Below are 24,991 nucleotides of genomic sequence, written 5' to 3' on the forward strand. Positions count from 1 at the left end.
TGATTGAAGCAAAAAGTCTTCAAGAAAAAGAAGAGGTGAAAGGAGATGGGGGATTAAAAATAGAAAGAAGAGGGAGAAGGGGTCCTAAGAGTCACAAATCCCCAAATCCAGATTGAGGAACCATAAATGTGGACTAAAAGGGAAGATGACAGAAGAATGGATACTTACCAATTAAAGAGTTACAAGAAAGCTATGGAAGGGAAATTTCTGCAGGCTTGCTACAGTGACAGCAGGATATAGTAAAATTTGCATTGTCTTATATTCTAGTCTTTCTTCTATTATTAATTAGCTATGTGATCTTGAGTAAATAATTTTCTTTTGTTGGAACTCAGCATTCAATTATGATTCTCTTTAAGGACCAATAAAGAATTGATGATCTCAGTTAAAAAAAAAAAAGAATTGATGATCTCTAAAGTCCCTTCAAATTTTGATATCCTACATTTTATGAAGGAAAAGTTACTGATAGAAAAAATGATTCTGGGATAAGGGGTAAAAACTAAAACCCCAAAATTCTAGTTTCATCTCCTTGGTCTTGAAATCTGTGAAATAATTATAATTAACATTTATGTGACAGCTTTTTATGTCACAATTTGTAAAGCATATTACATATTATCCTACATAATCTTCTCTCACAATAATTCCATCAATTACACAGGACAGGTATTAACAATTCCATAGTACAGATGAGGAAATTGAAGTGTGAATAGTTTAAATAATTTGTCCAAGGTCACATAGAATCGGTGGGATTCTAGCCAGAATTGCATCTGATCAAAAAAGAAATTCTCCACCACTGTTACCATTCTTCACTATCACCCTTTCCATGTGTCCTCCTTTCCTCCCTCCTATACCTGAAGATCTGAAGACATAATGTAAGATATCGCTCACTTCTGGGGCATTCTACATTAAATTCTAAGACTCCCAGTAGCTTCAGATTCTAACTCCTTATATGTCTTGGACATTCCAAGAATCACTAAACTCCTTCCCACTCCCAGGACTTCCCTCTTTTCCAATTTTACCAGCCCAATAGGAACCACTATGTATATTGTTTCTCAATGGTATCCTTATCCTTATCCTTTGGAAAAGTAAAAATGATGTTGATTGTACTCTCCAGATGATTCCCCAGCTTTGGGACTTTTGATCAAGGCCCTTAGGTACTAGTTCCAGACATGTTTTTCTCCTCTATACCCTAAGGCTGTAAGTGTTTATTTTAGTCAAGATCCTAGTTCTATTTCCATGTTCAAAGTGTCCAAATGTATTCCAGAGATGGAAGAATCCAAATTGTTGCACATCATCACAAATAGTGAGGTTTTTCTTACCTCCATTCCTCTTACAAGGAAATTTTTATATCTTCCCTTCACTGTGCAAGAGTTCTTTTTTGTATCTAATGTACATGTCAACTTTACATAAGTGAAGGTTCTTTTTTTCCTTCTTAATAAAGATAATAGTTTATATTTAGGTGTCATAACTTTAAAGTACTTCATATTGAGTATCTAATTCTTTCAGCTACCTGAAACTTTACTCTCTGATTCAACTCTTGCTCTAAACTGTTTCAAACTGACTCATTATTTTATTTCTCTGTGTCAAGTAAAATCAAGTCAAGAAGCATTGGGCACTGTGCTCAGTGTTGGGGAAAAATAAAGAAAAAAAAAAACCCACATAGTCATTATTCTCAAAGGCAATCATATGACATAGTGTATAGAGCACTGGGCCTGGAGTTAAGAAAATCTGAACTCAAATTTAACCTTAGACAGTTACTAGCTGGGTGACCCTGGACAAGTCACTTAATCCTATTTGCCTCAATTTCCCCATCTGTAAAATGAGCTGGAGAATGAAATGGCAAACCATTTTCCCTTTAAAAAAAAGGGGGGGCATGAAGACTCAGACATAATTGAAAATGACTAAACAGCAACTCTCAAGGATCTCACAATATAGTGGGGGGTGACAATATAGAAAAAATATAAAAACAAGAAATAGTATAAACTAATCTCAGAGGGGAAACATTAAGAATAAGAAGGGCTAAAAAAGCTTTTTGCACCTTCACATATTTTTTTGCCCCTCTCAGACCTCTATGCTTAATTTCTAAATATTCTAAAACTACTCAAAGAATCCTTTATTTACCATCACTCAAAAGGTTCCTAGATAGCTCTCTTCTCAAGGAAACTTTTCCAGATATATGCTAGGAAAAAAAGAAGCATTTATAACCCTAGCCTGTAGCATCCTGCCTCTCCCTTCCCATCTCACCCTAAAAATATATTATGCCATATCCATACTATTTAACTATAGATCATGATTAGTTCTCTCAGAAACATCAACTATAGATCATTAAATCCTCTTTATTTCAATAAAATTCTTCAAATGTTGCTTGAAGCAGTATGTTTAGACTTGACATCCTCCATTTCACATGTATCTCATAATCTTTACCATTTTTCCTCTGCCTTTTAGACATTTTTTCATTACCATAAATAAATTTGATAAAAATAATATAATTTTATTACTTTTAATATTATGTTTCTTTGAAATAAATGTTTAATATGGTTTTAATTATGAAATTAACATGCTTCTCTGAAGCATACAAAGAAGAATTTAATTCATTTTATCAAAAATTTAAAATCTATTGCATACATGTAGCAAGTATATATCTTTATAATTTTAAATTTTCAGTATAATTTACTTCTTTCATAATCCTATGTACTTTATTCATTTTTGCCAGTCAGTAAACAAATATTTACTTATTAAGTGTCTCATATATGCTAGACATTGTGCTAAGTTCTAGGGACACAAAAAGGATTAAAAGAAAATCTCTACTTTCAAGGACATCGCAGTCTAATTGACAAGTCATGAAAATAAATATGTACAGACAATATATTCAAAATATATGAGAACTAATCCTCAAGGAAAGGAATCAAACTTAAGGGGGTTAAGAAAATGCTTTCTGTAGAAAGTGAAATTTTAGCTAGGATTTACTGGAAGCCAGAGAAACCAAGAGGGGGAGAAGAAGAGAGAGAGGATTCCACACATGATAAATAGCCAGAAGAAATTCCCAATCTAGAGATAAGGGTATCTTGCTCAATAATATCAAGGTGGTCAGTTTCACTGGATCACAGAATGTATGTGTGGATAGGAAGGAAGTGGAAGATAAGGAATAAGCAGATTCCTTTAGCATTTTTTCCAATTTGCTTATTCCTTATCTCTCGATTGGGAATTTCTTCTTTGTAACAATTCTCCTTTGTACAACTCTGGTGTAAATCTTCATTACCTCATGCCAAGATGTGCTCCTGCCCCAAGTGTCTCCCCACTCGCTATTACTTCTAGTATCACATAGTGAATTAATGAAAACATTGGTTTCCATTGGGGAAAACATGATCAGATCTCTTTAGACAGATCAATTTGGCAGCTGAAAGATGATTTGGAGTGGGAAGACAAAGATCGGCCAGGATCCCGCAATGAAGGTCAACACAATGATTCTGTAGACCTTCAGTTTGATAGGTAGCCTAAAACTTCTTCAATCCCACACTTTCCTTGGAAGCTTCCCAAACACTTAGCTCTGATAATGACTGCATCAACCTAATCATTATGTATACATTCAGGGAAAGTGTATTGCAAAGATAAGTGAACTTATCTACAGCATTCAAAATTTCTTCATTTGCTATATCTTATATCTTGAAAAACCTCTGCTTTTTTGGTATTAATTGTCAGGCCAATCAGCTTCAGGAGCTGCATTGAATGAACAATCATTTGAAAAAAGTTGTGCATCAAGTCTCTCTCTCTACTTTGATCTTGGTTTGTAGCCTTTTCTAGTTAAATAATTTGCCATCAATGATATAGTTGACTTTGGTGCCATTTTCATGCTCACTGAAGGTATTTGTCAACATTGCTAAAAAAGGAGCTATCACACATCCCTGTACTCCATCGGTGACTAGGAAAGTATGAAAGTATTATCCAGAACCCATGTAAGAATGTTATTGTGAAAGTTTCACGCAATACTGATGAATTTCTTGGGAAAATCAAATTTTGCCCTTATGACTGACAATATCAAAGGCCTCAGTCAGATTGATAAACATTGTATATACACTTATGTTCTGCTTCTGGCATTCCTCTTGTAGTTGTTGGGCAGTAAACACAGTTCTCAGACACACCAGTTCTCAGGTAGATGACTTCCTTCCAAATTAAGGAGAAACCTATTAAGGAGGATTCTAGAAAAAAGTTTGACAGCAATGACTACCACCCTATGATTGTCACAGAGCAAACTATTTTCTTTTCCTTTATAGAGATGGTCAGTAAAGGCATTCTTGAACTCCTGGAGGATAAGACTTCAGTAAGCTTTCATATAAGCAATCAACTCCCTGCCTTATAAATTTCAGATAAAGTAGAATTAAGTACTTTACCAAAGGATAGAAGCCTGAAGGCATTCAAAACCTTCTTAAATTGGAAGTTTATATAATGAGGGATTGATTTCAATGTGATGCATATGGTCAATGGCTCCAGCATTGATTGATGATGGTCTGTTGAGAATGCTATGGAATTATTCAATCCATTTCTTCAGAATCATGTCTTTCTTAATAATCAATGTGCCTCCATTAATGCTGAGTAATTGATATGTACTATTGGTATTTGTCCCATAAATTTCATTATCAGGGGATCATAAACAGTGCTTTGGATTGTTACTATCATGGTAAAACTGAATTTTATCTGTTTCCTTACTGAAGCAAGAATCTTCTTTCTCTAAACTTCACTTGCACTTTATTTTTGATGGACTTAAATGCTACTTTCTTATGGTTGGAAGAACTATCCTGGCAAGCCTTGTGGAAATGTCATTTTTCACTTAGCAAATTCTGAATTTTATCAAACCAATGTTGATGTCTGAGAGTTTTCTGTCTCAGAAGTGTAAATATAGTACTATACACCAAATATTTGAAAGACGCCCACTTCTTTTCTGCTTCTCTATTGCCAACTGTATGTTGTCTCAGCTTTTCCTTCAAGTTACCAACAAACAAATGTCCCACTAAAAGAAGAATCTAATCTGTGGGCATTAAGTCTTCTGATAATCATCTTCTATGGAGCTGTTATTCACATTGAATGTAAATATTTAGTTTGGAAAAGATAAGTCTAAGATTAAGAAAGAAAGAAAGAAAGAGAAAGAAAGAAAGAAAGAAAGAAAGAAAGAAAGAAAGAAAGAAAGAAAGAAAGAAAGAAAGAAAGAAAGGAAAAAAAGAAAGAAAGAAAGAAAGAAAGAAAGAAAGAAAGAAGAAAGAAAGAAAGAAAGAGAGAAAGAAAGAAAGAAAGAAAGAAAGAAAGAAAGAAAGAAAGAAAGAAAGAAAGAAAGAAAGAAAGAAAGAAAGAAAAAGAAAGAAAGAAAGAAAGAAAGAGAAAGAAAGAAAGAAAGAAAGAAAGAAAGAGAGGAAGGAAGGAAGGAAGGAAGGAAGGAAAGAAGGAAGGAAGGAAGGAAGGAAGGAAGGAAGGAAGGAAGGAAGGAAGGAAGGAAGGAAGGAAGGAAGGAAGGAAGGAAGAAGAAGGGAGGGAGGGAGGAAGAAAGGGAGGGAGGGAGGAAGAAAAGGAGGGAGGGAGGGAGGAAGGAAGAAAGGGAGGGAGGGAGGGAGGAAGGAAGAAAAAGAAATATTTTAAATAGATGACAAGTATATATCAGACATGCACACATACACATATGAGACTTGTTAGAATACACAGATAAAAAGAGAAAGGAAAATTTGAAGAAAGAAAAACCTTTCAAAAATTTTAAATACATGAACATTGTATAGAATCAGCCTGATTTTTTCATTTCATAAAGTATAATCTTGGCTCTCAGGTAAGATTGCCATGTTCATTCTAAAGTCTCAGAATATCCATTATCAAGATTCTGAAGGGATCAAATGGTAATTTTTGCCTCTTCTGTCTGTCTGTGTCTGTTTCTGTCTCCCTCCTCGATCTATCTCTGTTTGTGTGTGTGTCTCTGTCTCTTTATCTCTGTCTCTATCTCTCCCTCTCTCCTTCTTTCCCTCCCTCCTTTCCTCTGTTCCTTCTTCCTCCCCTCCCCCATATTCCATTTATTCCAATTGGAGTATATATGTGTTTCTTATATTTTTTTGTGTGTGTACCAACAATGTGATAAAAACTTTATAGAATTGATTTAAACAGTGTGGTAATCATGTCACATTTCTCAGATTGGCTAAAATGACAGGAAAAAAAATAATGATAGATGTTGAAGGGGATGAGCTGTGAAATTATCTAACCATTCTGGAGAGCAACTTGAAACTATGAACAAAGGCTTATAAAACTCTGCATATCTTTTGATCCAGCAGTGTGTCTACTAGATCAGTATCCTAAAGAGATTATAAAAGAGGGAACAGGATCCATTTGTGCAAAAATGTTTGTAGCAACATTTTTTGTAGTGACAAAGAATAGGAATTTAGTGGATGCCCATCAGTTGGGAAATGACTGAATACGTTATGGTATATGAATGCAATGAAATATTATTTTATAAGACATGATAAGAAATTAGACCGATTTCAGAAAAGTCTGAAAAGATCTACATGAACTGATAACATTGTATATAGTAATAAGATTATATGATGATGATCATCTGTGATAGACTTGCCTCTTTTTCAACAATGCAGTAGTTCAAGGCAATTCCAATATACTTGTGATGAAAAGTGTCTTCCACATCCAGAGAGAGAATTATGGAGATTCAATGTGGATCAAAGCATAGTATATTTCAATTTTTTTACTGTTTTTGTTGCTTGCTTGTTTGTTTCATTCTTGTGTTTTTTTCTTCCTTTAGATCTGATTGTTCTTAAGCAGTATGTTGAATATGGAAATAGATTTAGAAGAATTGCACGTGTTTAATATAAATCAGATTGTTTGTTGTCTTGGGGAGGGAGTGGGAGAGAGAAAAATTTGGAACCCACGATATTGCAAAGGTAAATGTTGGAATTTGGAAAAATAAAATACTATTTAAATTTTTTTATTCTCCAAAAAAGGAAAAAAGAGTATGATGTTATATTTATTTTACTTACAATCTATACTTGCTTGTTTTAATGATCAAAAATATTATGTTATGGAACAGGTTCAATAATCTCACTACTAGGATATTCTCCTAAGGGAAAGAAATGGCTTAGTGAGTCATATATTCCAGATTGAAGCAATTCTGGTTCTGGGTTTTCTATGACCAAACAATTCTTGAAACAGAACTATACTGTGGGAAGTGAAGTGGTAGTCCTACATTTGCAGTAAGAAAAACAGGGATTGGAAATAGAGTTTTATTTTAAACAGCAGCAGAAGAGTTTCCAGCTTAGCTCAGCTTGGATTCTGGGATGCAAAGGGAATTTAAGGAAATTAAGAGGAGGCAGCCTAATTAAAAGTTGATAAGACTTAAAAGTCCAAATTGTGATACTTCAGATTGTTGACCCAAATAAGACAATCAAATATGCAAGTATACAGCTGGTGAGAAAAAATTAATGATTTCCACACCCTCCTCTCACCTCTACAACTTTCTGGTGCTTTGGAGAAAGCACCAAGGCCAGCAAAATTGAACTCAGGCAAATTCAGCTGATTTATTTCTTGCATCATAAAATTTCTGAGCAATCTCCCTTGAAGCAAAGAATGCTTTACATTTTTCTGGTGCAAGGTTTAATTTATATGTATGTTTGTGAAACTGTCTCTATGATTTCCCTATTCAATGAATGGCTTGAGTTAAATGACCTAAGAAAGGTCCTTTGTTTTACTTATTGAAAAATGCATGTTAACAGACACACACACACACACATATACATATACATATATATATATATGTATATATATATGCGTTCCTATATGTATTCATACATATACATACATGTATTTATTAAACAAAAAAGTGGTTCCATTAAAAATTCAACTTTGTTTTTTCTTCCAGACAAATATTTCCTTATGAATGGCCCTTACTCCAAAATAAACTGTACTATGAAGTATATTACTATTAACTGCTAAAAATTTAGACCTAACCTTTGACTAACAACCAGAACTTTTCTGGAATTCCACCCAATTGCAACTGGTGGTATTTAATTGCAAGAAAAACAAGAGCAACTCTCTAATACTAAGAGTGGGCCTCTTTAAAATAATTGTTAGTTTGAGGATCTAAAATCAAAGATTCAGTTCAGAAGAACTAAGGAACTAAGAAGGGATTCATTTTTATGCAAATGAATCAAGATAGGAACTGTGTGTGTGAGTTTTCTAGCATTATACCAACATTTATAGGACTGCAGCTAATTAACAAAATAAGGACTTCCAGACAAGATGGCTGCATGGAGGCAGACAGCTACTTGAGCTCCGCATTTTCTCTCAGGACTTATTTCATGACAATCCTCAGAGTTAATGCTTGACCAGAAAAAAAACCCACAAATAATCACCAACAGAAGACATCCTTGAAATTCGCCAGAGAAGGTCTGTGTTTGCTTGGGGGAGGGTCGAACAGACTGGGCACAGACTGAGGGCAAGTAGCAAGAGAGCAAGACAGGTAGCTTACACAGCTTGGACCAGAGGGGGAAGGGGTACAATCTCTGCTGTTTCTGCGAAAAGACTTTTTCCCCAGTGTGCATGTTCCATCTTGGCAGCAAGCCAGGAGTAGTGGAGAGGGTACACCGGAGGTGAAGAATAAAACCCCGGAAAGCTATCTTCTCTCAGGACCGGCCACTCCCACCCCTACCAGGAGTGATTCAGTGAGTTCTTACTCAGTGAATTCTTAGAGCCTCAGAACTCAGACGAAGCACAGTCATCGCTGTCCTGCTAGTGCCTCACTGCTGTCTGTCTCCCTCAGTCTGTAGAGGAAGCCCAGTAACACCATCCAGCTCCATCCCCCCAGAAACAGACCAATTGTTTCTCTTGTCAATTTGTTTTCTTTAAGTCCTGCTCTGACAAAATGAACAAAAAATTCAAAAGGGCTCTAACCATTGACAGCTTCTGTATGGAGAGAGAGCAGATTTCAAATACTGAGGAGACTAAAAGCAGATTATCTCTAGAGGAATCCCCTATGGGGGATATGAGCTGCTCCTCAATACAAAAAAATCTTATAGAGTAAATCAAAAAGGCTCTCACAAGAGAGCTAGAAGAGGGGAGGCGGAGCCAAGATGGCAGAGAAGATACATGCGATTTTGTGAGCTCCCTTCCTGCCTCAATACCAATTAGTTGAATAAGCCTCAAAAATAACACTGGACTGATAGAAACCACAAGGTCTGGAAGCACGACTTACCAGCTGAAGAGAATCTGGAGTTTCAATAGAAAAGGTCGGTTCCCAGGGGAGGAAAAAAAATGAGGCCAGCACAGACAGTTGGGTGCTAACAGACTGCGCTGATTGCACTGGGGAGAACTCTGGGATCAGAGAAGCCACTGAGATAGAAGAATCTGGCACAGGCTGACAGCTCTTCTCTGCTTATAAAACAGCAGTTCAGAAGAGAAATCAAGCCACTTTAAAATATAAAGCCAGATACTAGAACCACCCCAATCCAAAAGTGACCTAACAGATCTCAGCACTGCGGGTGCGGCCGACTTCGACTGTCCTGGGCTTCATGTGGGAGTAGTTAAGAGCTTGAAAAGCAGGGACAGGGCCCAAGGCAACATCTAATTCGCATAGGGCCCGGCTCGGCTGGAGGCTGTGGAACTCTGCCGAGGAAGTCCCAGAGAAGTGGAACCTTTGAAATAGGGACCGCGGTTTCTGGGCAGACACTTCCACTTTGAGTGCAGGGGTTTTTCACACCAGCTGCTGACATCCACGCCCCACAGGAGACATTGGCTGGGCTTTGTATCGCTTTTACTGTTCAGTCTTAAACCTCAGGGAAGTCTCTAGGACACACAGCAGGGGTCCTTCACTGGGCAACCCTCAGAGCACAGCCACAGCCATACTAATCAACCCTGAGGCACTTCCAGGGAGGGGGAGGGGAACTCTCTCCCAGAGCTCCCTCTTAGCTCAGACATAGGAGCCGCGGCATCCATCTGGTCTGGGAGGAAGCTGTTAAAGAAATAAATAAATAATTTCTTACCCCAAGGACAGACCCCAAAAGATTTTTAAAATATGAGTAAAAAGCAAAAAAGAACTATTGATTCCTTCTACACAGAGAAAGAGCGGGTATCCAACCCCGAGGAAGTTAATAGCAGAGAGTCTGCAGATAACAGCCTAAAGGGGAACAATACCTGCCCCCCATCACATAATTCTCTCCTAGAAGAGACTATTAAAAAATTAAGAGAGTTTGAAGAAAAATGGGGAAAGGAAAGAGAAGCTATAATAGAGAATAACAACATTCTGAAATTTGAGTTGGAAAAAATAAAGAATTCACAGAAGATTCAGGGAAACAAAATTTGTGAATTAGAAAAGGTTAAAAAAATCACAAGAAAGTAGGATTTTTGAATTGGAAAAGATAAAAAATTCTCAAGAAAGTAGGATTTCTGAATTGGAAAAAGAAAATAATTCTCTAAAAAAAATTAGGGAAATGGAAAAAAATTCAATAGAGCAAAACAATTCATTTAAAAACTCAATTGGGCATATACAAAAAGAACTAAAAACTGTGAATGAAGAAAATAATTCCTTAGAAATCAGGACGGAACAAATAGAAATGAATGATTCATTGAGAACCCAAGAATCAGTCAAACAAAACAAAACCAAAAAAAAAATGAAAAGCTGGAGAATAATGTCAAATACTTACTGGGAAAATCTATAGACCTGGAAAATAGATCTAGGAGAGATAATCTGAGGATCATTGGACTTCCCGAAAACTATGACCAAAAAAAGAGCCTAGATTCTATTTTACAGGAAATCATCAAAGAGAACTGTCCAGAGATAATATAAACAGAAGGGAAAATAGGAATGGAAAGAATTCATCAAACTCCTGAAAAAGACCCTAAAAAAAGAACTCCACAGAATATTGTGGCTAAGCTGCAGAATTACCACACAAAGGAGAAAATATTGCAAGCAGCTAGAAAAAATCAATTCAAATATCAAGGGGCCACAATAAGGGTCACTCAAAATCTGGTTGCCTCCACATTAAAAGATCGAAGGGCCTGGAACCTGATATTCTGAAAGGCAAAAGATCAAGGACTGCAACCAAGAATAAACTACCCAGCTAAGTTTAGCATTTTCTTCCATTGAAGAAGATGGCCATTCAATGAAACAGAGGAATTCCATTTGTTTCTAAGAAAAAAGCCAGACTTAAACAAAAAATTTGATCTACATCCACAAGACTGAAGAGAAACAGAAAAAGGTACAATGAACCCTTGAGAACTGTCTCTCTGTTGTGGATATATAGAAAGTCCACATGGATAATTTGATTTTACTGATATAAAAAAAAGGGGGGGGTAGTAAAGGGAAGGGAGTAGTATCAGAAAAAGGGGAACGAGAGAAAAAAAATAAAAAGAGGGAAACTACATCCCAGGAAGAGGCATAGAAAAAATACCATATCTGAGGGAATTTAGAGAGGGGGAGAATCTTACTCTCATCAGAAGAGGCTCAAAGAGTAAATAATTGACATATTTGTTTTTCAGAGAATTCTCTCTCACCTCATTAAAAGGGGGGAGAGGAAAAGGGAAAAGGAAAAGGGAAATAAGGGAAGAGACTTGGAAGGAGGGGGGAGGAATACTAAAAAAAGGGAGGACTGAGCATCACAAGTGGGGTCTATAAATTAAATATAGGGGAAGGGGTTCAGGGGGTCAAGAGAAAAAGCATAACCTGGGGATAATATGATGGCAGGAAATACAGAATTAGTAATTTTAACTGTAAATGTGAATGGAATGACTGTTCCCATCAAACGGAGATGGATAGCAGACTGGATCAAAAGTCAGAACCCTACAATATGTTGTTTACAGGAAACACACTTAAAGCAGGGAGATACATACAGAGTAAAGGTAAAAGGTTGGAGCAGAATCTATTATGCTTCATGTAAAGCCAAAAAAGCAGGGGTAGCCATCCTTATCTCAGATCAACAAAAGCAGAAGTTGATCTAATTAAAAGAGATAAGGAAGGAAACTATATCCTGCTAAAAGTTAGCATAAACAATGAAGCCATATCAATACTAAACATATATGCACCAAGTGGTTTAGCATCTAACTTTCTAAAGGAAAAGTTAAGAGAATTGCAAGAAGAAACAGACAGTAAAACTATAATAGTGGGAGATCTCAACCTTGCACTCTCAGATTTAGACAAATCAAACCACAAAACAAATAAGAATTAAAAAAGTAAATAGAACATTAGAAAAACTAGGTATGGGGGTTGAAAGGAATATACTTTCTTCTCAGCAGTTCAGGGATCCTATACAAAAATTGACCATATATTAGGACATAAAGATCTCAAAATTAAATGTAGGAAGGCAGAAATAATAAATGCCTTCTTCTCAGATCACAATGCAATAAAAGCTACATTCAGTAAGAAGTTAGGAGTAAATAGACCAAAAAGTAATTGGAAACTGAATAATCTCATCTTAAAGAATGACGGCGGGGGGTGAAACAGCAAATTATAGAAACAATTAATAATTTCACCCAAGATAATGACAATGATGAGACATCATACCAAAATCTGTGGGATGCAGCTAAAGCGGTAATAAGGGGAAATTTTATATCTTTAGAGGCTTATTTGAACAAAATAGAGAAAGAGAAGATTAATGAATTGGTCCTACAACTTAAAAAGCTAGAAAAAAACCAAATTAAAAACCCCCAACCAAAAATCAAACTTGAAATACAAAAATTAAAAGGAGAAATCAATAATATTGAAAGTAAAAATCTATTGAATTAATAAATAAAACCAAGAGTTGGTTTTATGAAAAAGCCAATAAAATAATAAACCTTTGGTAAGTCTGATCAGAAAAAGGAAAGAGGAAAATCAAATTGTTAGTCTTTCAAATGAAAAGGGGGATCTTTCCACCAATGAAGAGGAAATTAGAGAAATAATAAGGAGTAACTTTGCCCAACTTTATGCCAATAAATTTGATAACTTAAGTGAAATGGATGACTTTCTCAAAAAAATATAGGCTTCCTAGATTAACAGAGGAGGAGACAAATTGCTTAAATAGTCCCATTTCAGAAAAAGAAATAGAACAAGTTATTAATCAACTCCCCAGGAAAAAATCCCCAGGACCAGATGGATTTACATGTGAGTTCTAACAAACATTTAAATAACAATTAGCCCCAATGCTATATAAACTATTTGAAAAAATAGGGGATGAAGGAGTCCTACCAAACTCCTTTTATGACAGACATGGTACTGATACCTAAACCAGGTAGATCGAAAACTGAGAAAGAAAATTATAGACCAATTTCCTTAATGAATATTGATGCTAAAATCTTAAATAACATATTAGCAAAAAAGACTTCAGAAAATCATCCCCAGGATCAAGTATGATCCTGATACTATGATCAAGTAGGATTTATACCAGGAATGCAGGGCTGGTTTAATATTAGGAAAACTATTAGTATAATTGACCACATTAATAATCAAATTAATAAAAACCATATAATCATCTCAATAGATGCAGAAAAAGCATTTGATAAAATCCAACATCCATTCCTACTAAAAACGCTTGAGAGTATAGGAATAAATGGACTATTTGTTAAAATAATAAGGAGCATATATTTAAAACTGTCAGTAAACATCATATGTAATGGTGATAAACTGGAAACTTTCCCTGCAAGATCAGGAGTGAAACAAGGTTGCCCACTATCACCATTACTATTCAATATAGTATTAGAAACACTAGCCTTGGCAATAATCTCCGAGAAAGAGATTCAAGGAATTAGAGTAGGAACTGAGGAAATCAAACTATCACTCTTTGCAGATAACATGATGGTATACTTAGAGAACCCCAAAGGCTCTGCTAAAAAGCAATTAGAAATAATTCAGAATTTTAGTAAAGTTGCAGGATACAAAATAAATCCACATAAATCCTCAGCATTTTTATATATCACCAACAAAATGCAACAGCAAGAGATACAAAGAGAAATTTCATTCCAAACAAATATTGAGAGTATAAAGTATTTGGGAATCCATCTACCAAAGAATAGTCAAGAATTATATGAGAAGAATTACGAAACACTTGCCACAAAAATAAAGTCAGATTTAAATAATTGGAAAGACATTCAATGCTCTTGGATAGGCCAAGTGAATATAATAAAGATTACAATACTCCCCAAACTAATCTATTTATTTAGTGCTATACCAATCAGACTCCCAAGAAACTATTTCAATGACCTAGAAAAAATAACAACAAAATTCATATGGAAGAATAAAAGGTGGAAAATTGCAAGGGAACTAATGAAAAAAAACTCAGAGGAAGGTGGTCTAAGTGTACCTGATCTAAAGCTATATTATATATCAGCAGTCACCAAAACCATTTGGTATTGGCTAAGAAATAGACCTGTGGATCAGTGGAACAGATTAGATACAAAGGACAAAAAAGGGTACATCTATAGCAATCTAATCTTTGACAAACCCAAAGATACCAACATTAGGGACAAAAATTCATTATTCGGAAGAAACTGTTGGGAAAACTGGAAATTAGTATGGCAGAAATTAGATATGGACCGACCCACACTTAACACCATATACCAAGATAAGATCAAAATGGGTCCATGATTTAGGCATAAAGAATGAGATCATAAATAGATTAGAGGAACAGAGAATAGTCTACCTCTCAGACCTGTGGAGGAGGAAGGAATTTATGACCAGAGGAGAACTAGAGATCATTATTGATCACAAAATAGAAAATTTTGATTACACAAACTAAAAAGTTTCTGTACAAACAATACTAATGCAAACAAGATTAGAAGGGAAGTAACTAATTGGAAAATATTTGTAAAGATAAAGGTTCTGATAAAGGTCTCATTTCCAAAATATATGGAGAACTGACTATAATTTATAAGAAATCAAACCATTCTCCAATTGATAAATGGTCAAAGGATATGAACAGACAATTCTCAGATGATGAAATTGAAATTATATCCACTCATATGAAAGAGTGTTCCAAATCACTACTGATCAGAGAAATGCAAATTAAGACTACACTGAGATACCACTACACAGCTGTCAGATTGGCTAAGATGACAGGAACAAATAATGATGAATGTTGGAGGGGATGGGGGAAAACTGGGACACTAATACATTGTTGGTGGAGTTGTGAAAGAATCCAGCCATTCTGGAGAGCAATTTGGAACTATGGCCAAAAAGTTATCAAACTGTGCATACCCTTTGACCCAGCATTGCTGCTATTGGGCTTATATCCCAAAGAAATACTAAAGAGGGGAAAAGGACCTGTATGTGCCAAAATGTTTGTGGCAGCTCTTTTCGTAGTGGCTAGAAACTGGAAGATGAATGGATGTCCATAAATTGGAGAATGGTTGGGTAAATTATGGTATATGAAGGTTATGGAATATTATTGTTCTGTAAGAAATGACCAGCAGGAGGAATACAGAGAGGCCTGGAGAGACTTACATCAACTGATGATGAGTGAAATGAACAGAACTAGAAGATCACTATACACTTCAACAACAATACTGTATGAAGATGTATTCTGATGGAAGTGGAAATCTTCAACATAAAGAAGATCCAACTCACTTCCAGTTGATCAATGATGGACAAAAACAACTACACCCAGAGAAGGAACACTGGGAAGTGAATGTAAATTGTTAGCACTACTATCTATCTACCCAGGTTACTTATACCTTTGGAATCTAATACTTAATGTGCAACAAGAAAATGGTATTTACACACATATATTGTATCTAGGTTATACTGTAATATATGTAAAATGTATGGGATTGCCTGTTATCAAGGCGAGAGAGTAGAGGGATGGAGGAGATAATTTGGAAAAATGAATACAAGACATAATATTTTAAAAAATTACTCATGCATATATACTGTCAAAAAATTATAAATAAATAAAATTTAAATTTAAAAAAGGGAGCTAGAAGAGAAATGGGAAAAGGAAAGGGAAACTTGGCAAGAGAGCGTGGAGAAGTCATTCCAGGCATTTAAAGACAGAATGGTTAAAGAAAACAAATCATTGAGAAATAAAATTAGTGAATTGGAAAAGGTAAACAGCTCCAAGAAAACAGGATTAGTGAGTTGGAAAAGGTAAACAACTCCAAGGAAAACAGGATTAGTGAGTTGGAAAAAGCAAACAGCTCTCTAAAAAATTAAATGGATGAAATGGAAAAAAAATTCCATAGAAGATAAAAACTCAATTGGACAATTACAAAAAGATATAAAAAAAAGTGAGTGAGAATTATTTGAAAATTAGACTCGATCAAGTAGAAATGAATGACTCAAGGAGAAATCAAGAAGTAGTCAAGCAAAACCAGAAAAACGAAACAATTGAAAAGAATGTCAAGTACCTTATTGGAAAGACAACAGATCTGGAAAACGGATCTAGGAGAGACAATTTGAGAATAATTGGACTCCCTGAAAAATGTGAGGAAAAAAAGAGCCTGGACACTATATTCCAGGAAATTATCAAAGAGAACTGCCCAGATGTTTTGGAAACAGAGGGTAAAATAGACATTGAAAAAATTCATCGATCACCTCCAGAAAGGTAAAATCAAAACGCCAAGAAATATACTGGCCGAGTTCAAGAACCATCAGATGAAGGAAAAAATACTGGAAGCTGCTAGAAAAAAGCAATTCAGATATAGAGGAGCCACAATAAGAATAACCTAGGATCTAGCAGAGTCTACAAAAGAACGAAGGGTCTGGAACATGATATTCTGAAAGGCTAAGGAACTTGGTATGCAGCCAAGAATAACTTACCCAGCAAAAATGAGCATCGTTTTCCAAGGAAGAAGATGGACATTTAATGCAATAAATGAATTCCATTTATTCTTGATGAAAAAAACCAGACCTACACAAAATGTTTGATCTTTAAATACAGAACTCAAGAAATTTCTAAAAAGGTAAAAAGAAATCTTGAGAACTATATTTCTGCCATAAAGATATGTAAAGAACATAGGTATAATTTGTCCTAGAAACTAGAGGTGGAAAGGAAATTATATGATAAAAAAGGGTAAAGTGGTGGTACTACATCTTATGAAGAGGCAAAGGTAACCTATTATATCTGAGAGAAAGAAAGGAGGAGATGAACATAGTGTGTATCAATAGACATATTCGATTTATGGTGAAACTTCCTCCACTTCATTGAAAAGTGAGAGGGAAGGAGTAAGCTAAGGGGAAGGAAATACAGAAATTATGAGAAAAAGGAGTAAAATAGGAAGAGGAACTTTAAGGTGGGGGAGGGATACTAAAAAGGGAGGGCTGTGAAAAGCAAATGGTGTTCACTGGGAAAGGGGGGATAAGAGGGAAGGAAAGGAGAAAAGCATAAGCAGGGGTTAACAGGATGGCAAGCAATATAGAATTAGTCATTCTAACCATAAATGTGAATGGGGTAAACTCCCTCATAAAGAGGAAGCAGTTAGCAGACTGGATTAAAAGTCAGAATTCTACTATATGTTATTTACAGGAAACACACCTGAAACAGGGTGATACATTCAAACTAAAAGTAAAAGGGTGGAGCAGAATCTACTATGCTTCAGGTGAAGCCAAAAAATCTGGGGTAGCCATCCTCATCTCAGATCAAGCAAAAACAAAAGTTGATCTAATTAAAAGAGATAAGGAAGGGCATCACATCCCACTAAAGGGTAGCATAGATAATGAAGCAGTATCAACATTAAACATATGCCCACCAAGTGGTACAGCATCTAAATTCTTAAAAGACAAATTAAGAGAGCTGCAAGAAGAAATAGACAGCAAAACTATAATAGTGGGAGATCTCAACCTTGCACTCTCAGAATTAGATAAATCAAACCACAAAATAAATAAGAAAGAAGTCAAAGAGGTAAACAGAATACTAGAAAAGTTTGCTATGCTAGATCTTTGGCAAAAGCTAAATGGACACAGCAAGGAGTATACTTTCTTCTCAGCAGTTCATGGAACCTATACAAAAATTGATCATATACTAGGACATAAAAACCTCAAAATCAAATGCAGTAAGGCAGAAATAGTAAATGCATCCTTTTCAGATCACAATGCAATTACAATTACATTTAATAAAAAGCCAGGGGAAAATAGACCAAAAAGTAATTGGAAACTAAATAATCTTATACTAAAGAATGATTGGGTAAAACAGCAAATCATAGACATAATTAATAACTTCACCCAAGAAAATGACAATAATGAGACATCATATCAAAATGTGTGGGATACAGCCAAAGCATTAATAAGGGGAAGTTTTATATCTCTAGAGATCTACTTGCATAAAATAGAGAAAGAGACAGTCAAAGAATTGGGCTTACAAGTAAAATTTCTAGAAAAGGAACAAATTAAAAACTCCCAGACAAACATGAAACCTGAAATTCTAAAAATAAAAGGTGAGATTACTGATCAGAGAAGTGCAAATTAAGACAACTCTGAGCTACCATTACACAGCTGTCAGATGGGCTAAGATGACAGGAATAAATAATGATGCATGTTGGAGGGGATGTGGGAAAACGGGGATACTAATACATTGTTGGTGGAGCTGTGAAAGAATCCAGCCATTCTGGAGAGCAATTTGGAACTATGGCCAAAAAGTTATCATAACTGTGCATACCCTTTGATGCAGCATTTCTGCTATTGGGCTTATATAAGCCCAGTATTAGCACTGCTGGATCAAAGGGTATGCACAGTTTGATAACTTTTTGGGCATGGTTCCAAATTGCTCTCCAGATTGCCTGAACTCTTGCACAACTCCACCAACAATGCATCAGTGTCCCAGTTTTCCTACATCCCCTCCAACATTCATCATTATTTGTTCCTGTCATCTTAGCCAATCTAACAGGAGTCTAGTGGTATCTCAGAGTTGTCTTAATTTGCATTTCTCTGATCAGTAGTGATTTGGAACACTCTTTTATATGAGTGGAAATAGTTTTAGTTTCATCATATGAAAATTGTCTGTTCATATCCTTTGACCATTTATCAATTGGAGAACGATTGATTTCTTATAGATTAGAGTCAGTTCTCTATATAGTTTAGAAATGAGGCCTTTAACTGTAAAAATATTTTCCCAATTTATTACTTCCCTTCTAATCTTTCTTGCATGAGTTTTTTTTTATACAAAAACTTTTTAAATTGATGTAATCAAAACCCTCTATTTTGTGATCAATAATTATCTCTAGTTCTCTGGTCATAAATTCCATCCTCCACCACAAGTCTGACAGGTCAATTATACTAATAGTCTTCCTAATATTAAACCAGCCCTGCATTCCTGGTATAAATCCTACTTGATCATAGTATATTATCCTGGGGATGATTTTCTGAAGTCTTTTTGCTAATATTTAAGGTTTTAGCATCAATATTCATTAAGGAGATTGGTCTATAGTTTTCTTTCTCAGTTTTTAATCTACCTGGTTTAGGTATCAGTACCATGTCTGTGTCATAAAATGAATTTGGTAGGACTCCTTCAATCCCTATTTTTTCAAATAGTTTATATAGCATATATGTTCCTCTAAACTATTTATGATCTCATTCTTTATGCCTAAATCATGGATCCATCTTGATCTTATCTTGGTATATGGTGTTAAGTGTGGGTCTATATCTAATTTCTGTAATACTAATTTCCAGTTTTCCCAATAGTTTTTTTTTTTTTTCAAATAATGCATTCTTATCCCAAAAGTTGGTATCTTTGGGTTTATCAAACACTAGATTGCTATAGTTGTACTTCAACAATGATAGTATATGAAGATATATTCTGATTGATGTGGATATCTTCAACATAAAGAAGATCTAATTTAGTTCTAGTTGATCAATGATGGACAGAAACAGCTACACCCAGAGAAGGAACACTGGGAATTGAGTGTAAAATCTTTGCACTATTGTCTTTCTACCCGGGTTACTTATACCTTCGGAATCCAATTCTTACCATGCAACAAGAGATTTGGTTTTACACACATATATTGTATCTAGGTTATACTGTAACACATTTAATATATATGGGATTGTCTGTCATCTAGGGGAGGAAGTAGAGGGAGGGAGGGGAAAATTTGGAAAAATGAATACAAGGGATTATGTTGTTAAAATATTCATGCATATGTACTGTCAAAAAATTATAATTATAAAATTAATTTTAAAAAATTTAAACATATTCTTTATAACATTTTAAAATCCATATATATTCAAGTATAATATAGATTATTTATCCCTAAAATGCTTTTCTATTACAATTTATTCTTTTCCACCAGATTATCCTTCACACAGTTTACTGCATGAACCTGATATTCAATCTCCATAAAGTTAAAGAACAAAAGAATTTTAGAGTTGGAAGATACTTCCACAATCATCTAGTTCAACCTTAGCTAAAATTTATATCATGTTTACTATGTTCTAAAGACTTTATAGTTATCTTATTTGATGCTCATAATAACTGTGTGGAATTGGTATTATTATTATAATCTCCATTTTATAGGTAAAGAAACAGGCTAAGTGACTTGTCCATAGTCACACATCCAGATTTGAACTTGGGTCTTCCTGAATCCAGACCCAGAATGCTATCTGCTGTACCATGTAATTTTCCCAACATTCCCTTTAACAGGCCAGACTCTACTTAAAAACTCCAGTTTCAGGGAACTTACCATATTATAAAGAATACCATTTTATGGCTAGACTAAAGGTTGATCTCTTCCCTATACTGAAGTAAGCTCTTGCTCTTTGTGACTTCTTCCCAATGCTCCTAATTTTCCCTATCAGTGGAAATAGAACTTCCATATTATAACCTTTAAAATATTTGAAAATATTCATCTTGTCCATCTTCACATACACATTTAAACTTCTTGTTTAAACATACCCAAGTCCTTCAAATATTAATTTTCTATCATGTTTGCAAGTTTTCTTTTATCTCCCTATCTCCACACAATTAAATATAAAAACCCAGGTGCATGATACTACTGTCTTTTGGCTAGTCTTATCCCATTTCTCCTTTCTTTCCGGACACTCCTTCCATCAATAAGTCAATAATAGGGGAAAACAACACATGAAAACAAGCTAAAGAAAGACAAAGGAGGAATTCATGGCTTGGTCCTCCAATCAGTTTCTTTGATTGAAGTTTACCAAGAGAACTTATGGTTTTCCCTATGCCGGAGTAATAGAAGAGAAGTAACACAAGGTCCTATCCTTGAAATCCACAATCAGAAACACTGAATTTAGTAGTGATAACAATAAAGTCATATACTTACAGAACCTTAAAAAACAAATAAAATAAAATAAACTTATAAGTACAACAGAAAGAAATAACTGACTTGGCAACCACAGTAGTGAAAAAAACTCCAGGAACTTAAGTATAAATTTGATCAGACCAATAGAGTAGCAAGACTTCAAAAAAAGTTAAAAACATTTTCTATGTACAAGACTTTATGGTAAGCCCCAAAGATATTCAAAAATGAATAAAAATTGTTCCTTGCTCTAAACTTATGACTAAGAGAGACAAGACACACACATAAATAACTATAATACAAAGTCTTATAATACTATTCTAAATATTATAATACAAAATAGAATATATAACTATCTTTAGCAACATATCTATATCTAAATATGCAGATATGTGTATACCTATATAGCTATCATATATAATATATATATGGATTTGTATTATGTATAATTTGTGAACATGTATACAAACCTATATAAGTACATATAGACATAGACATATAACCAAAAGAAAAAAAGAAAGAAATGCAATGAGATTTTAAAGGAATGAAAGGATTTTTATCTCATAGTGAAATCAAAGAAAACCTGGAGAAGATCATAGAGCAAATAGCATGATGTCATTGGAGCAGGACCTTGAAGATAAAAATAAATAGGCAGGGAGACTTCTAGGCCTATGAAACTTTGGAAGTCCTCTTTGCCTCTGTGCATTATTACTATAAGAAATCACTCTATGACTCTAGCCTATTTTTTCCATATTTCTATTTTCTGAAATACTTCTTTTACTTCAAGGTTTTTCTCATTAGCTCCCTTCTCTCTGAAACTTTCCCTAATTCCTCCAGCTGAAACTAAGTTGCCCTGCTTCATATTTGTCTAGTTTTGTGTCTGAATCTCTCCTTTGACAATGTAATAATTTGTCTCTATCAAGTTGTTTGCGAAATGTCCTATTCCCATTGCACTGTAAGTTTCTCTGAAGGGAATGTTATTTTTCATCTTTGTAATCTCAGCACCCAATACAATTTCTTGTATGCAGTTACTTAAAGTTTACTGAATTGAATGAGAATTAAAATTAATTGAATGGGAGGCCTCAGCTTTTTAAGGGATGGTGAGATTAGGGCATGGACTAAAACTATGTGAGGAAAACTAATGTGAAAATCCTGGAGAGATGGTGAAGAGCTAAATTTTGCCAGGCTAAAGATTTTGGAATTTATTTCACAGGCAATAATGAGTCAGAACTGAAGGTTTTTGAGTAGAGCAATGATCAAGACAGTATTGGGCAAAGACTGGAATCAGGAAGAATTGCTAAGAAGCAAATGTAATCTTGTAGAGGAGAGATAACAAGAGTATGGACTATATACATATACATAAAACAAGGAGTGTTATAGTGAGAATTGGACTGAATGGCCTCTGAAGTTCCTTCAAGATTAAAATTCTAGAAAGATAAGACCTAAATTAGTTCTGCAAACAAACCAGAAGCCCAGGGCTTCTGTCTTTTGCTCCAGCAGCAGCAATTCTGTAGCTGAAGAATCAGCATCAGAATATTCTTGGCTAGTACCTGTCCCTGCCACCCACAGTCAGTCCAGGTACATGAATGCCAGGCCCCCATAGAGTCATAGTTCAGTCAGGAGAGCCCTCACAGCACCTTTCACAAACTTTCCTCCATGATTGCCTCCAGAGAAGCAGATAAAGTTGCTAATGAGCCTGCTAACGAGCATCAAAACATACTCAATAATTGGAGTAGAGAGTTTGGGAGAGGGAAACCTGGGAAAAGTCCCAGGAGAGGATCTTTGCCTTAATAATGAAGCATGAATTCAACTCTGTTAATTACCAACAATGTCTCTACAGGGACCTTCTTGAGCTAGGGGCTGAGGGAGGGAACTTTGGGGAGGCCCTGATTTCCTTCAGGATGCCTCCCCCAATTACTTCTAATTGGCAAGACAAACTTGAAGGTAGTAGAAATTGATAGGAGATATTGAGGGAACAGACCCTGCTTACTAAGTAGAATCCCTCGGGCCTGGTCCCCCAGGGGTCCTTAGAGTAGCCTCAATGTCTTCCCAGTATCAATATGCATGTTGAATAGGGAGTTTGGGAGAGGCCCAAGTGAGAATTTTCAATCCAGAGTTCATTAGCTAAATATGATAATATGATGGAAAGATCTCTGCCCTTAGAGTCAAATGCTCTGTACAAGTCCCAGATATGGTCCAGCTATTTAGCCAAGCCTTAATAAAGGCAGACTCATGATTAACATATTTGATTCTTATACTAAATTTTATAATTTTATAAAACCCTCCCAGGGAAAGCATCATAAAAGGACTCTGAAAAAAAGCCTATTTTAAAGTATCCTCCAATTATTTTTTAAAGATTCAATTAGGTGGGAAGGGAGACAAAGATCCCAGGAAACTGGCCTCTAGGATAAACTTTAGGTCACTTCACCACAGGACAAAGGGTGAGAACCAAAATCCTAGGGTGTGGCAAGGAGCTAGGAAGAACCACATTACCTCTAGCTTATTGTTTTAACTGATTATTCATGACAGGTATGAAGACCAATTGTTTCTATGCCTGTTAAAGGAATATAATAGGTTCTAAATCCCTTCACCACAAAGAAAGTTCAAGTTGTCTTGCCCTAGTTATGTCATGACATCACACCTGGGTTAGATATTAGATAATTTTTTAAGTAATCCATCATTCCCCCAGAGAAAGAAGTTGGTGACCCTATTATTGCTCTCCCTTTCTAAAGTACTCTCATTTTTTTGCTTCATATACTTACATACATACATATGTGTGTATGTGTATACACACACATAAAGGCCCCACACATATGTGTTTGTATGTGTGCACTGTGTCTGTTTATATATACATATATGTATATATAGGTGATATGTGTGTATGTATGTAAAATGTATGATTTTTAGTATGTTATTTTCTTGAGAAATACAACTCACTTTTACCTTTGTGTCTTCATGATCTGACTGAGATCTGTCACATGGTAGATTTCTAACAGATTTATTGACAGATTAATTGTCATTTTCTCTTTCTGAGGAAATCTGGAATTTACTAATCAAGGAGATGCTAGGATAAGCAAAAGAAGGTTAGTAAGGTAGAATGAACTGAGGATTGGATTTGAAATGAAACCAGAGTGAATTCTACCTCTATCATTCAGTTGTTATAATTTTCCCATTTTTTCTGAGTCAATCTTATCTTACAAATGATAGCTAGGTTGTGCAGTTGATAGAGCACAGGAAAACATAAGTTCAAATCCATCCTCAGACATATAATAACTGTGAGATCCTTGGCAAATCAATTAATCTTTACTTACCTAAGTTTCTTCAGCTACAAAACAGAAATGATAATAAGACTTGAAGACTTGTTTGGATGATCAAATATGATATTATTTATAAAAAGTATTAGCTAAGGCATAGGACCCAGCATACAGATGGCATTTTATAAATGCTTGTCTCTTCCCTCTATCCCTTCTCACCTTTTCATTGCTCATTTTCTCTCTCAATACCGTTTTTGTTTTAAATTTCTTTTGTTATGCTTGACTTTCCTTACAACCTCAACTCATGCTGATTTGTAACACTCTTGACACTTTCATTTATTGCCCTGCCATGCTGTACTAACTGATCTGAACTCTTTTCCATTTTTGTACATATTTTTAATTCCAAATAGGTCAGTGAGTTCCTTGCCACAATACAATAATCTCAGACAATTCTTATTTGTCTTTATTGAAATTCCCTTTATGTCTTCAAAATTTCACTTGTAAGATCTTCCCACCTCTTCTTGCCGTATTTCTCTATAGAATGCTTATCCATGGCATCC

The 24,991-nt window shown here is 35.1% G+C and overlaps 1 protein-coding gene and 1 long non-coding RNA gene across 9 annotated transcripts in view; both read right to left on the bottom strand.

Moving 5' to 3' along the window:
* The window catches only part of LOC141539447 (olfactory receptor 6N1), a 248,797-nt gene that overhangs the window by 95,750 nt on the left and 128,056 nt on the right, over positions 1-24,991 (bottom strand). The window lies entirely within an intron of this gene.
* LOC141539450 (uncharacterized) overlaps positions 1-24,991 on the bottom strand; it is a 93,364-nt gene that overhangs the window by 43,725 nt on the left and 24,648 nt on the right. The window lies entirely within an intron of this gene.

The sequence above is a fragment of the Sminthopsis crassicaudata genome, chromosome 4 (assembly GCF_048593235.1).
Source record: "Sminthopsis crassicaudata isolate SCR6 chromosome 4, ASM4859323v1, whole genome shotgun sequence".
Classification (NCBI taxonomy): domain Eukaryota; kingdom Metazoa; phylum Chordata; class Mammalia; order Dasyuromorphia; family Dasyuridae; genus Sminthopsis; species Sminthopsis crassicaudata.